At 34.9% G+C, this 13,550-nt stretch overlaps 1 long non-coding RNA gene across 1 annotated transcript in view; it reads right to left on the bottom strand.

Annotated features, from left to right (window-relative positions):
• LOC129463464 (uncharacterized) overlaps positions 1-793 on the bottom strand; it is a 119,220-nt gene extending 118,427 nt beyond the window's left edge. The window contains exon 1 of the long non-coding RNA XR_008651187.1: positions 680-793. This is a non-coding gene — a long non-coding RNA (uncharacterized lncRNA). The remainder of the gene's footprint in view (positions 1-679) is intronic.
• Between the last annotated feature and the right edge of the window lie 12,757 nt (positions 794-13,550).

Here is a 13,550-nt window from a genome sequence, read left to right as displayed (position 1 = left end):
CTAGCACTTTGGGTGGCTGAGATGGGTGGCTGGCTTAAGCCTGGAGTTCGAGACCAGCCTGGCAGTAAACTGAGAACTTGTCTCTACAAAAGATACAAAAATTAGTTGGTGTGGTGGTGTGTGCTTGTAGTCCCAGCTACTTTGGAGGCTGAGATGGGAGAATCACCTGAGCCCAGGAGATTGAGGTTGCAGTGAGTTGAAATCATGCCACTGCATTCCGTCGCTGCACTCCAGCAGCCTGGGTGACAGAGCGAGACCCTATCTCAAAACAAAACAAATAAATCAATTCTCACTTAAAATAAACATACCTAAGACATCATTGTATATTTTAAATTCTTTCTAATTAGAGCAATGTTACTAAATATATTTTAAAGAGGCTTGTTATAAATGAAATACTTACAAGGTCATTGTACTGAATTCAAAATTTTTGTTATATGGAAGTTGTAGAACTTTGGGATTATGAAATACTAACACAAGTAAAAATATAAAGTCCGATCTTTGATAAGAAGATACTTTGTCTTAGTCAGTTTGGGCTGCTACAACAAAATACCATGGATGTGGTGGCTTCAACAACAGACATTTATTTTCTCACAGTTCTGCAGGCTGGGAAGTCTAAGATCAAGGTACTGGCCGATATGGTTCTTGGTGAGGGCATTCTTCCTACCTGATAGATAGTTACCTTCTTGCTGTGTGCTCATATGATCTTTCCTCAGTACCTGAGCATGGAGAGAGAGAAAGCTCCTGTGTTTCTTCATTTCCTTTGAAGGACATTAATCCCATCACGTAGTCCCCAACCTCATGATCTCATCTAAGCCTAAATACCTCCCAAAGGCCCCACCTCCAAATACCATCAAGATGGGGATTAGGACTTCAACATATGAATTTGGGAGAAACACAGTCAGTCCATTGACACTTCTAGGAAATCTTTTCCATGTAGTCCAGATTCATCTAGTATGCAAACCACACTAGACTACAGAAGTGACTTGAGGGCAAGAAGAAAGATCCTTCTTTCAGACCTTAAACTCTTCATTCACGGGCCCAGGAAGGAGCCCCCAGCATGGAGGATACCCAAAGACTGAACAATAATATGAGGCTTGAGGCTCACAAATAAACCTCATTAAGAGAGAAATGGGAAAAATCAGAGTCAGAGAAAGAAGGAAAAAAGGTATGGCGATGGGTAATGGGATTTGAGGTAGGAAAGGAAATGGAAAGGAGCAGAGCACCAGGAGGGAAGGGGAGGCGAAGGGGGAAGGTCAAAGGAAGAGAGAGGGAAGAAGATGACAAGAGCGAGCACAGTTTCACTTTCTCGGCATTAAAATCCTGAAACGGACACTCTAAAAATAAAAACTACAGGGGGTGGGGATTTTACTTGTAAATAATTTAAAAATCACTGAGCTTCCTGCCATGATAGTGCAGGCTATAGATTCCAACAACCTAAAGTGATTTTAAACGCCCCTCTCTAGAGAATAAGTAAAAATATCCATCTCCCCCATAGAACAAAATTCCCTTTCTTGATGGAACTGAATGGGGTCAGTGGCATTTTTTTCTTGGAATCTTCACCAGCCCAAACTATAGACATAAGCCAACTTTCACAGAGGCTAGAGATTGTTAAGCTGTGGCTTGTCACCTATAATCCATTTTTATAAAATGTGAATGAAGGCTACTATATTGTTAGTGGCCACCTGTGGACATAAAGAATTTATAAGAGAAAAGTCAATAATGTCTTATCATGTAAGCACATCTGAAATACTTACATGATTTCAGTATTAAGTAAACACTAAAGCAAATTTGGTGACTAGTTGTATGTATGATACACATATACATATGCATGTATGTATACCATTTAAAAAGAAACACCAAAAGTGTTTAAAATATACTGATTTTGTGACAGCTGAAGAGCTAATTGTTGCTTTCCACTATTAAAACGGGGTAAATGCCAATAGGAGAGGAATTGCTCAGCTTTAGGAAGGGGTAATTAGGTTTAATGGAACCAGTTGAGAAGAGGAACATTAAGCCTATCGGGAAAAATTTCCTCTCAATGAAAACTATTAGATAATGGAATCACTTCCCAAGAGGAATGCCTGAAATCCTATCACTGAGGATATTTAGGACTCAGCTGGACATTACAAGACATTCCATGTCTCAGACTTTATGCCCTTTTATGTCCAAAATATTTTAGTATTTTATTTGATGAAATATATTCCAATCCTTTCTTCAGGACTCCATATATAAAGAGACTGTATATGTGTATAAATATGCATATATAGTATAAATACATACATATATGTACTATATTTAGACTATATATGTATAGTCCAAATATACACATAAATATGCATATACATATACATACTTACTAAATATACATATACATATGTACTATACATATATAGTCTAAATATAGTACATATGTGTATATGTGTATGTAGAGAGAGATAGGTAGATAGGCAGATTAATTGATAAATAGATAAATAGATATACGGGAGAGAAACAGAAAAAGAATCTTAAGATTCGAGGTTCTTTTCTGTTTGTTTTTAAACTTGCAGGTTACAAATGAAAACACTAAAGACTGTGACTGATGAACAATAAAGAAATGTACTCAGATAACAAGCACCTCCATTTTTCTCATTATACTAATTTCACCCTCAACAGTCAGAAGCAACCAGGTTTGCATTTATTTTCAGTTGGTACTGGTTGCTTCTGAGAACAAGCCCAACTATTAATCTGAAATTTCAATAAAAGCACCAAAAAAAAAAAAAAAAAACCTCAGATGACAAAAATTAAAAATGTTCGGACTCTTAGTGAGAATTTAAGGTTCAATGACTTATCTAACTTTTTCTTGTAAAAAGAGCAATCACTTTCAGAAAACCTATGCCCCCATGGAATGACGCATCCACTTCCTCCTAAACATAGATCACATTATCAGTGTTGCCAAATATATCAACAACCGCCTGACTGTTGAACACCATGTTTATCTAATGGACCATAACAGACAGCGAGAACAAGCACAGTTGGAGACAGCAATCTCTAAAAGTATTTCCAAACCAACACCATTCTTTATTTTTTTTCTTTCCTTTTTCAATTAAGGGAAAGGGAGTTATTAAGCAAGACATACAAAAGCACTGTTAGGATAGCTCCACTGAAACCATTTCTTTCTGCTGAAATGTAAAATAATTCTGGAGGGTCACATTTTTACGTATTCACATGAGAACTAGGACAGAGAAGGAGGAGGGCCGTGGAGTCAAGTTTACATTGGACACCCAGTCCAATCTGTTGTGAATTGCATAGAGAAAATTCCTAAGGACTCCAGAGATAAATTCTCAACTTTTCCCCTCTGCAGAGTGAAACAGTTCAAAGCTGAGGATCAGGATAGGACTGAGAGGGATTTTATTTAAATGCTTGTGAGAAAAATAATGCAATTATCCAAAATGTTTAACATGGTTTAATTTCAGGAATCAGACAAATTTGTTATAAAATGTTGAGAAAATATGGATAAGTCAAAAGGAGAAAATAAACCACATATAATCCAATAATGCAGAGATAAGTGCTATTAAATTTTGGTTTATATTTTCCCAATCTGGTATGTCCTGAAACAGGTATTTTAAAAACAAAATACAATCTTTTTGTATATATAATTTTGTGTAGTAATATTTTTCAATACATACCATATTCTGCACATTTTTCATAACAATATTTTTCTATAACACCATTTAAATTGCTATTTGATACTCTGTTACATCAAGTCCCTCAATTTATTTTTCCAGCCCCATATTGCTGTTACCAAACCTTTGCTATTATTAATAGTTCTGTGATATGTACTCTTACATTGTACTTTTATATGTGACCATAAATATTTCCTTAGAATAGCTTACTTGAAGTGTGTCATAAAATAAACAAAACTCCAAGACTTTGTAACAGAGTGAAAATGCCCTTTATAATGTTTGTAATAATTTTCCTTTCTGCCCACAACAATGTTTATTGTGGTTTTGACAGAGTACCTTTTGTGTATTTGTTTTTGTTGAACCTATCAATCTTGTTTTATGGTTGCTTTCATAAGTTAATATTAAGAAAATTGTCACTATCTAAGATTAAATAAGTAATATATAAATAAGCAAACTATATAAATCAAAAAATTTAAAAGATGAACATTTATTTTCTTCAAGTGGCTTTATACATCTTTTTAAAATATATAATATCTGCATCTTTATTTATTTATAATTTATGTTGATAAATAGTATAAAACAAAATAAGTTGTTACCGAACTTTCTCAATACATTTGTTAAATAAGCCATCTTGATGTGCTGATTTGATTTTATAGCACTGATTTGATGTGCTACCTCATGAAATTATTATATGCACACTATTCTTTATTTAGTTGAATCTGTAAAATTATTATAACCACTTCTTTCATGTGTCTCTAAAGAACCCAGGAGTCGCAATTATTTTACCTGTGCAGGAAGCAGTTAAAGTTGAGCAGCTTTTCATCATCTATGTCTATGTATTCTCAATTATAAAAAAAAAACTTTATTAATCTTCCCTCAAAAATCTTAATCCATGAATAAGAAGAGTGTAGAAATCAGTAAATCATATCAAAAGAGTTTATCCAGCAACCACACTAGGGTGAGGAACCAAATTGCAAGAGAAAAATGTACTCTTATTTAAAGGACCAATAGGGTTTCCATTCTTCTCTTTTTGCTTCCTGTTCTTTCGTTCCATTTCATTAAAAGCAGAGATTCTCAAAGAAGGGTCCCCAGACCAACAGCATCACATGAGTACTTGTTAGAAAAAAATCACCCCAGACCTACTGAATCAACAATGGGGCCCGGAAGCTATGCTTTCACAAGTTTTCTACATGATATTGATGCACACAAAAGCTTGATTTAAAAGAACTTTTTCAAGAAAGAATCTGAATAGAACCCACAGAAAATATTATGGTATTTGTGACACGATGGTACAACAAGCCTTTACTGAGAGATTTAATATAGACCTTTCTCCATTTGTCCTTTCCCCATTTATTATGTATGCATTCATTTATTAAACATTTTTTCTATACCTAGATAAGGGCTGGAAGCTGAGTATGGACACTGAATAAAACAGATCCTTTGCCCTCAAAACATTAGCAATTTATATATGGTTTTGTTCCACCTTGAGGGGAAAAGAAAACAAAAACCTATAACAGAAAAGAAAACTAGACTATTAGTTTTTTCATTTGTCAAGCTTTTTTTTTTAAATACACATGGCTAGTTAAAATAAAGCCAAGTATTCTGCTTCTTAAAATATAAGCTTTCTTGTTGAAAAAACTTGTGATAACATTCAAGATGAGAGCCTACAAAAATAGTACTAAAAGAATCTTAATTAAATTGCATATTACAGGGAGTGAGGTATGGAGTCATTATACTGAAACAATCAATCCAGAAAAAACCCAAGGAAGCTGAAACTTTTGGCAAGAGTAGATAATTGACAATTTAAAGTTATAGTAATGACAGTGATGGATAACTGAGGCATCATTGAAAGGGATCTCTCTGGAAAGGAAGAAGGACCACATGGTGTATAAAAGATTGAGAAACAGCAACAATTTAGATTTGGGGAGTAGATATAAGAAATGGAAGGAGATAGCAGGATGATTTTGAGTATTAGAAACTCAACAAAAAGGCATAACCACAACCTTTTTTAAAGATGAGGTCCAGGACTAACTGACACGTTTGCTTTGTGCTAATTATGTTAAACCATTAGTCTCTCTCCTCTAAGCCTGTGCCTCTTTCCACAGTGAGCAAAGCAATCATTTGTCTTAACATCAAATCTCTTCCTCTTCAGGCTCAGCTCAGGACACACTTTCCCTGACAAACCCCTTCTCCATGCTGACTACACAACGCTTCACCTGGTCTTTTATTCAAACAACTCTTACGATAATTACAGGAGACCCAGTGCAATTTTAATAGCCCAATCCAGATTTATGAATGACACAGTGAGATAAATCAACTCAGCTTGCCCCAAAGGGTAGGCAGTAATCCAGAATGACACAGAAAAAAAAAAAAAAAGTCTCTAGAATGTTCAAGGGGAGACTTGCCGCAGGGTATTTTCCACTCTTAGGAAAAAAAAAAAAAAGCTCTCCACCGCTAATGTCTGATCACACTCCCATATCAGCCAGTATTTGTCCTCTTCACCTAGACAACTTCTCATTCTTCAGAAAGAAATTTAAGCGTCATTTCCTCCATGAAGCTCATTCTAATTTGCTTGGACTATTCAAATTTTCCTGTGAGAGGTTCTTACTGCTTTTGTATCCCTCTTCACAAAACTAACCACAATTATAACTTTACATATATTTATGTGATTAAAGTTCACTTACTTCCCCTTTCCACATCTATTTTTTTCTTTTTTGAATCAGAACCTAAGGTACTAACACATGGCAGCTGCTGACAAATTCTTCAAATACTTGTTGAATGAATAAATGACTATTCACATCCTTGAACAAGTAAAGCAACCTCCCATTCCTGACTTTTAAGGTCTCTTTTACTATTGTTTTCTCTGTCTAGAATATTACTCTCTTGAAATCCATATCTTATTCCCACAGTGCCATCAGCAGCATTTGTCAAATTACCAATAGAGGTCTTTCATCCTTTTTTTTTTTTTTTTAATTTTAAGTTCTGGGGTGCATGTGCAGGATGTGCAAGTTTGTTACATAGGTAAACACGTGCCATGGTGGTTTGCTGCACCTATCAACCCATCACCTAGGTATTAAGCTCAGTATGCATTTGCTACTTTTCCTGATGCTCTCCCCCACCCACCCTCTCCTGACAGGTCTCAGTGTGTGTTGTTCCCCTCCCTGTGTTCATACATTCTCATTTTTCAGCTCCCTCTTATAAGTGAGAACATGCGGTACTTGGTTTTCTGTTCCTGTGTTAGTTTGCTGAGAAAACAGCTTTCAGCTCCATCCATGTCCCTGCAAAGGACATGATCTCATTCGTTTTTATGGCTACATAGTATTCCATGGTGTATATGTGCCACATTTTCTTTAGCCAGTCTATCATTGATGGGCATCCTGTTATTTTAATACAAAAAGCCACTTTTCTTTCTTATAAGTTCTTACGTATTCCCATTTACTATTTGTTTTCTCCCCAACAGAATAAACTTCTATAAGAATAAATACTGACTCCTTCATTTACTACTGTATTTCCAGCATTATACTGTGTTTGAAGGAGTGAAAAAGGAAATTTTTACCACTCCTGTGTTAGAGTAACTGAAGGAGACCCTCACGGGACTGATGTGCACCAGAATTTACCAAACTGACTATAGTAGCCACGAGATAAGGATACTATCTATTTTATGTGGTTCAGACTTGGAGTAACAAGAAGTGAAGTAGCAGAGAGAAGAATAGGGAGGTGCTGTCGTGTATAAACTTGAGGATGTGTTGTCTTTAGCCACTGTCACCAAAGCAGATGACATCTCAAGATTTTAGACACTGAATGGCATGAATGGACAAAGCAAAAAAAAAAAAAAAAAGGCTTTTTCAAGCATAAGCTAATAACTTAATGCTACTATATATTTTTCTGTTAAATTAATATAACTCTAGGCCAAGAGCCCTCTCAAGATACAGGTGATAATGGAAAAAGAACATTGCCTGGTCCCACATAGGTGGTAAATGCAGAGATACTCCACTCACCAAAGTGAGTTCATTGAAAGAGTTATAATCTCACCTCTTCATGACAATTGCCAGGATCTTATGAATATTGTGTGCATTGTGATGTTTATTTTATTTCTCATTGCACTCCATAATGGACCTTGCTGTGTTCTCCCAAAAGTCATAAGTTGAAGTCCTAACTCCCAATACCTCAGAATATTACTGTATTTAGAATGACCTATTTAAGGACATAAAGGTTAAATGAAATTACTGGAGAGGGCCCCAGTCCAGTTTGACTGGTTTCATAGGAAGAGGAGATTAGGACACAAACACACACAGAGGAAAGACCATGTGAACATACAGAAAGAAGACGGCCATTTGCAAGCCAAAAAGAGAGACCTCAGAAGAAATCAATCATGCCGACACCTTGATCTCAGAATTCCAGGCTCCAAAACCATAAGAAAAAAAATTCTGCTGTTTAAGTCACCCAGTCTATGCTATTTTGTTTTGGCAACCATAGCAAACTAATACACACTCTATTTTAAACAGTTTTAATTTATACTTAAAAATTTAATAAAATGCATAATGCCTGAAAAGCCTATTTGCCGATTTATTGAATGAGAAGGGAAAAAAATAGTCAAAGTTAGAACAGATATCAGCAAATATCAACCACAATGTGAAATAGACAAAGTGTTTAGAAGATATTTACTGGCGATATATTTGCCTGAGAAGAAACCCCTATCATTAGGACAGTGGTTCTCCAAGGAAGTATGTAGATTGCACTTCACGTACACTGATACCTGAGAGTACATAATTTGCATATACTGATAAATGAGAAAATACAACTGGAAAGAGAGAGAAAATAACTATGTCCCCAAAGAAGTGACAAGCAGTGGAGATTTGGGAAGATACCGGTGTCAAAAAATAGATTATTTTTGGAGGAGTGGGAAGGAGCAGGAGATCATGAAAATGACAATGAAAAAAAGATCTATGGAAATGACAGAAAAATGAGTCTAAAATGTAAAGTAGAGGCAGAAGAGCAAAGAAAAAAGATGATTATTAGCATCACTGACCCATGGGCAAGGGCCCTAAAACTTTTTAAGGGTCATTAGGAATATCTGAAGTTCGCACATAAAATGCATTGAACACAAACATGAAAAGAAAACTGGAAAACCAAATTTTAAGATACATAGGGTTTACAAATTACGTCCTCTAGTCAACTGTATTTTATAAGTATACAGCAGTTATGTATCAGTTTTATATTACATGGGGAAAAAGAACATTTAACATGCTCGGTATGATTCACGTGGGCATTTAAGAGAGTCAAGGATCTTTGAAGTTTTTTTTAAATTGCCCCAGAAAAAGGTGACAAAGCAATATAGAGGAGAAGGAGGATATGGTAAAGACAGTAAAACTTTATGTAAGGTATGGAATTGTGAGCTTTTTAGCAATTTTTATTGGTACCATCAGACAGTTCCTAGAAGAAAACATTGAGAGAAGTAATAATCAGTGCTGAAAACTCAGACATCATGTTTTACCTTACTTTTTGGCATTATGGTTGCTAAATTATAATGCAAAAGCATATTCTTGGATTAGCAATCCATTTTTTCAAAAAGCACATGGTTATGTCTAAATGATAGCAGGTAAACATTAATTTAACACACTCAGTGAAAGAAATATGCCATCAGAGGAAAAAGCATCATTCACCAATTGCTTGGCATTACGGAGAGAAGTTTTTTCTTACTTTTTCAAGAGATTGAATCACCACTTCCTTTAGAAATGACCTAATAAAACATATTTGGTTGCTGACATCAACATAAATCCATTGCTCAATAAAACATGGTCACTGTTGACCATTAAAAAACAGTGTTTCTGGGGAATGCAAATAAGCAGTTATGTTAGTATCTTCAGAGAAACTTCTATAACACTTCAAATAGAATAAAAGTCTATTGATTAACACTTAATTAAAAAGATAAAGCAACCCAGTGTGATTTCACACTTGAAAGAAGAATTATGACAACTTAATTTAATGCCAAAATATGGAGTTTTATTTTTAATGGAACAGTATGGGAATTTTAGGGAGGTTATAACAAATATTAAAAATCAGGATGTTTATCATATTGACAGGGCATAATAAATTTTTACAACATTCTGCCAGCATGTGAAACCTGAAAATAAATTTGACTAGAAGATAAAAAAGCCTGAGTTTCAGTTCTCAGAAGAGGGAAATCGATTGTTTAAGCCATAAAAATTAAAACCATATCTTAAATTTTCCACCATTAAAGATTCTAAGGCCTGGAAGTATACATTTTCTAACGTGTACAGGTACATCTCTTATGCAGTCAGACTAAGTAAATCCAGTATCCTAAGTACTTTACACAATATGTGTAAATGGTGAATTTCGCAGTTATAGAGTTCAATTATTAAACAAACAACTGGTCTCCTTTCTTGAAACTAAAACTGTCATTCGGTATAAATCTATTACTATATTTTAAGCACAAGTATCATTGCATTCCATCAATATAAAAGAGAATAACTAGTATGCTCTGATTCACACATGAGCATTTCTGGGATCAGAGAATATGGGAAATAAACCTTCACTGTTAATGTGGGCAATATTGCTAAGAGGTAACAATCTCCACCATAATTATACTTTGAGCTTTGCATTTTTAAGCAGTGAATTTTAAAATAATAAATATAACCAATGTGCACATGTCAAGCCTAAAACTCAGTTCTATTTCAGCAATTATACAAGTTGAAATTTATCCTTTTATATGTCTATTTCTGGTATCATAGTGAGAGCACTGGGCTGGACATTCAAATGCAAAACTATTGTCCAAACCTGTTGATTTAGAAGTTGACTCAAGAATTCTAACTAGTCACTTAACTTCTCAGAGCCGATTTCTTCATCTGTAACATAGATATAATTGTACTTACTTACCATAACCTCAGAACAAGATAGGAGAAGCAGAATACAATAGCAAGTATCACAAGTAAAAACTTTGAATCAAATACTAACTAGATGCTCCTAATGGACACAACACATTGGGTAAATGATTTCATCTCATTGGGACTTGCTTATGAAATAACAAGAACAGTAATAATAGCATCACACATGTATATAGCATGAACTACATGCCAGGGAGTGTTGCATGTGTTTCAAATACATTAACCCATCAAATACCCACAATGCATGTGAAAGCTATACTTCATTGCCTAGTAGATTTCAGTCTGTTGAACAAAAGTTGGATAAATAAAACTGAAATATGATTCGAAATACAAGATTTTGGCATTATTTCTGTGTAAGATAAAATACCTAAGTGTCTTTGTAAGGAAAGGAAAGGTAGAAAAAGAGTTAAATTTCTGTATAGGTGGAAAAAATGTGAAAGGCTATTTTGTTTCTAATTTTCGTTAAAAAATAAGAGCAAAAATATATGAACAAGAAAATAAAAAAATGGGCTACTGAGAAATATGTGGAACAGTCCAGCTGTTAGAATTTGCTATTAAACTTGACCTAAAGTAATAAAACAAAGCTTTACATATATGCTTACAGAAGCCTTCGAGTTAAGGGTTCCATTCTAACATTTGTATTTAGTGATGTCTAGTCGCTAATTAGTTAGAGACGCTCTGGAAGTGGGCAGTTCACTGCAGGGTAAATTGTATACTAATAACCTAGGGAGAACCATGACCCATTTTCAGGATTTAACATCAAGAGTGGCAAGAAGGAATAATTATACTGAAATAAACACACACATATAAATGCACAGAGATAATTTTAAAACATTTAATGGTAGTGAAGAGTAAATTATTTGACTCCAACCAGGGATAAGAGCCTTTTGGTAGCTATCACTTACTGCAGTAAATCTGCTGAAGTTTGCATTTCCTGGCTGCTGGCTCTGTTTATTTAAAGTCATTCTGAATGCTCTGCTAGAAAGGATTTCAGTGGTGCTGCCAAATTTTCACTAGATTAAAAATGTGCTCTGCTGATAATATTTTTATAAACACTGCACACTGAACAAGAGCAATGTTCTTTAGATATCAATTTGCTGCTCTTCTACAGCCAGTCTTTCAGCTAGGTCTTGTCAATTGACAGATTCTGTTCAATATGGTTATTTCTGCTGAAATGTACTAGAGAACTTACATCAAAATCCCCTTATGGGTTAAAATGTTGAATTTGGTGTCTCTCTTTAACTAGTACAGCCACATAGACAATTCATCACTGTGAATGCTGGAATGTCTAAATATTTGTTAGAAAAAAAAAATGTCTATAAAGCCAAGGCCTTCAACTTCAGGAAAGGTAACAAATGATTTGATGTCAAATGTGACTTGTAGGAAAGCACTCAGTTTAAAAATATCTACCCTCGACCCTAATGCTCAGGTAGAAATTGCTTTCACTATCATTAAAGTAGTCATAGTGAAGGAATTCTTAGGCTTTCCATTATTTCCTTAGATTTATCCGGGACACAAAAGCCACAGGAGTTTCATTAAAACAAACTTAACTCACAATAGGTTTCATAAGTGGCGGAGAGGAGTCTAATCTGAAAACTAAGGAGTCAGCAAAAGTTAATGGCTGGAGCAAAGGGGAACTCAAATTATTAGAAAAGAAGAGCTTTGACTAAGGAGTAGCAAAAGTTGAGGATAGAAATAGCGGCTATACAATAAGAGATAAAAATACATTTCTATAGGGTTAAAGGCAAGAGAAAATCAAGTAAAGAGGCCAAGTACAAGAAGAAAAAAAGGAAGACAATCCCAGAGGAAAAATATCAAAACAGGTAAATGTGGAAATATCGCTGAGTCCTCCCTCATTGGCAGACCTTTTCCTATGGGTTATCTAAAATTACTTTCAAACTAAAGTTCCTGGACCTCAGGAGACGTCTGAAGCTTTGGCATCAATATAGGTCACATTGCCTGGATCACAGACTGCTGGGAGATAAAAGTGAAGTATTTTAATATTATTTAAATTGTTTATTTTGTTTTTAAAAATACTTATACAGCAAAGAGTAAGCTTACAAGACGTTTTTAAACTAAAATAAATTTTAGACTAGCCCAGGTTCACTTTCTGCTTTTGCCCAGTCTATTTTCTACCCCTCCAGTTAGAGACACTTTGAATAGAACAGAAGGGTAATTATTTCAGCCACTGAAAAGGGAATGAGGTTTAGAGCAAGTTCAAGAAGGGCTTCTTAATTCTTCCCTGGTACTTAGACTTCACTCTGATAGCTATTACTGGCCTTTTAATGGGACTTCATTAGGGAAGACTAGTATAGCCTTTTGACTTTCAACAAAGATAACTGAAAAACACAGTAATCTTTCAATTTATTTCATATATATATATACATATACAGAGAGAGAGAGAAATATATTTTAAAAACAGAAACATTAATTCAATTTTTCTAAACATGAAACAAGATATAGCAGAGAACAAGTGCTAAAAATCAATTCGGGGGGCAGCATTTTAAGTGATGTTTTTCTTCTAGATTTAGTTAATAAGTTATAAAAAGTTATCCCCATTGACCCTAAGAAGATTGAATAGGGGACGCTGATGAGCAGACATGACCTAATTCCAATCCAATCTTACTTCTTCTTGTGAAGGTTAAGCACCATCCTTAGAAAAGAATTTCAACTGTATCAACAATTGGGGTTCAGGCTTGTTTGGTTTATTTGACTACAAGCAACCTAACAGAAGCCAAATGCCTAATGTGGAAGGTGAGGAAAAAGGGAAGGGAGTTTCTATGAGGCTCCAGGGAGCAAGTTCATGAAAAATAAAGAGGTCTAGCACATTGAGTCAGATTCTGGAATGGGGTTTGAGGATTGCAGAGACAAAGAGTACAAATAGCTGCCCACCCTGAATTATATAAGGCCCTGTGGAGTGTAAAACTGAGTATGAATAAAGTTTAACAAAAGCAATAACACTTTGAGGCCCAAGCTACATTGC

Source organism: Symphalangus syndactylus, chromosome 2, assembly GCF_028878055.3.
Source record: "Symphalangus syndactylus isolate Jambi chromosome 2, NHGRI_mSymSyn1-v2.1_pri, whole genome shotgun sequence".
Taxonomy (NCBI): Eukaryota; Metazoa; Chordata; class Mammalia; order Primates; family Hylobatidae; genus Symphalangus; species Symphalangus syndactylus.
Note: the sequence above shows the minus strand (reverse complement) of the source record. Positions and strands in the feature narration are given on the sequence as shown.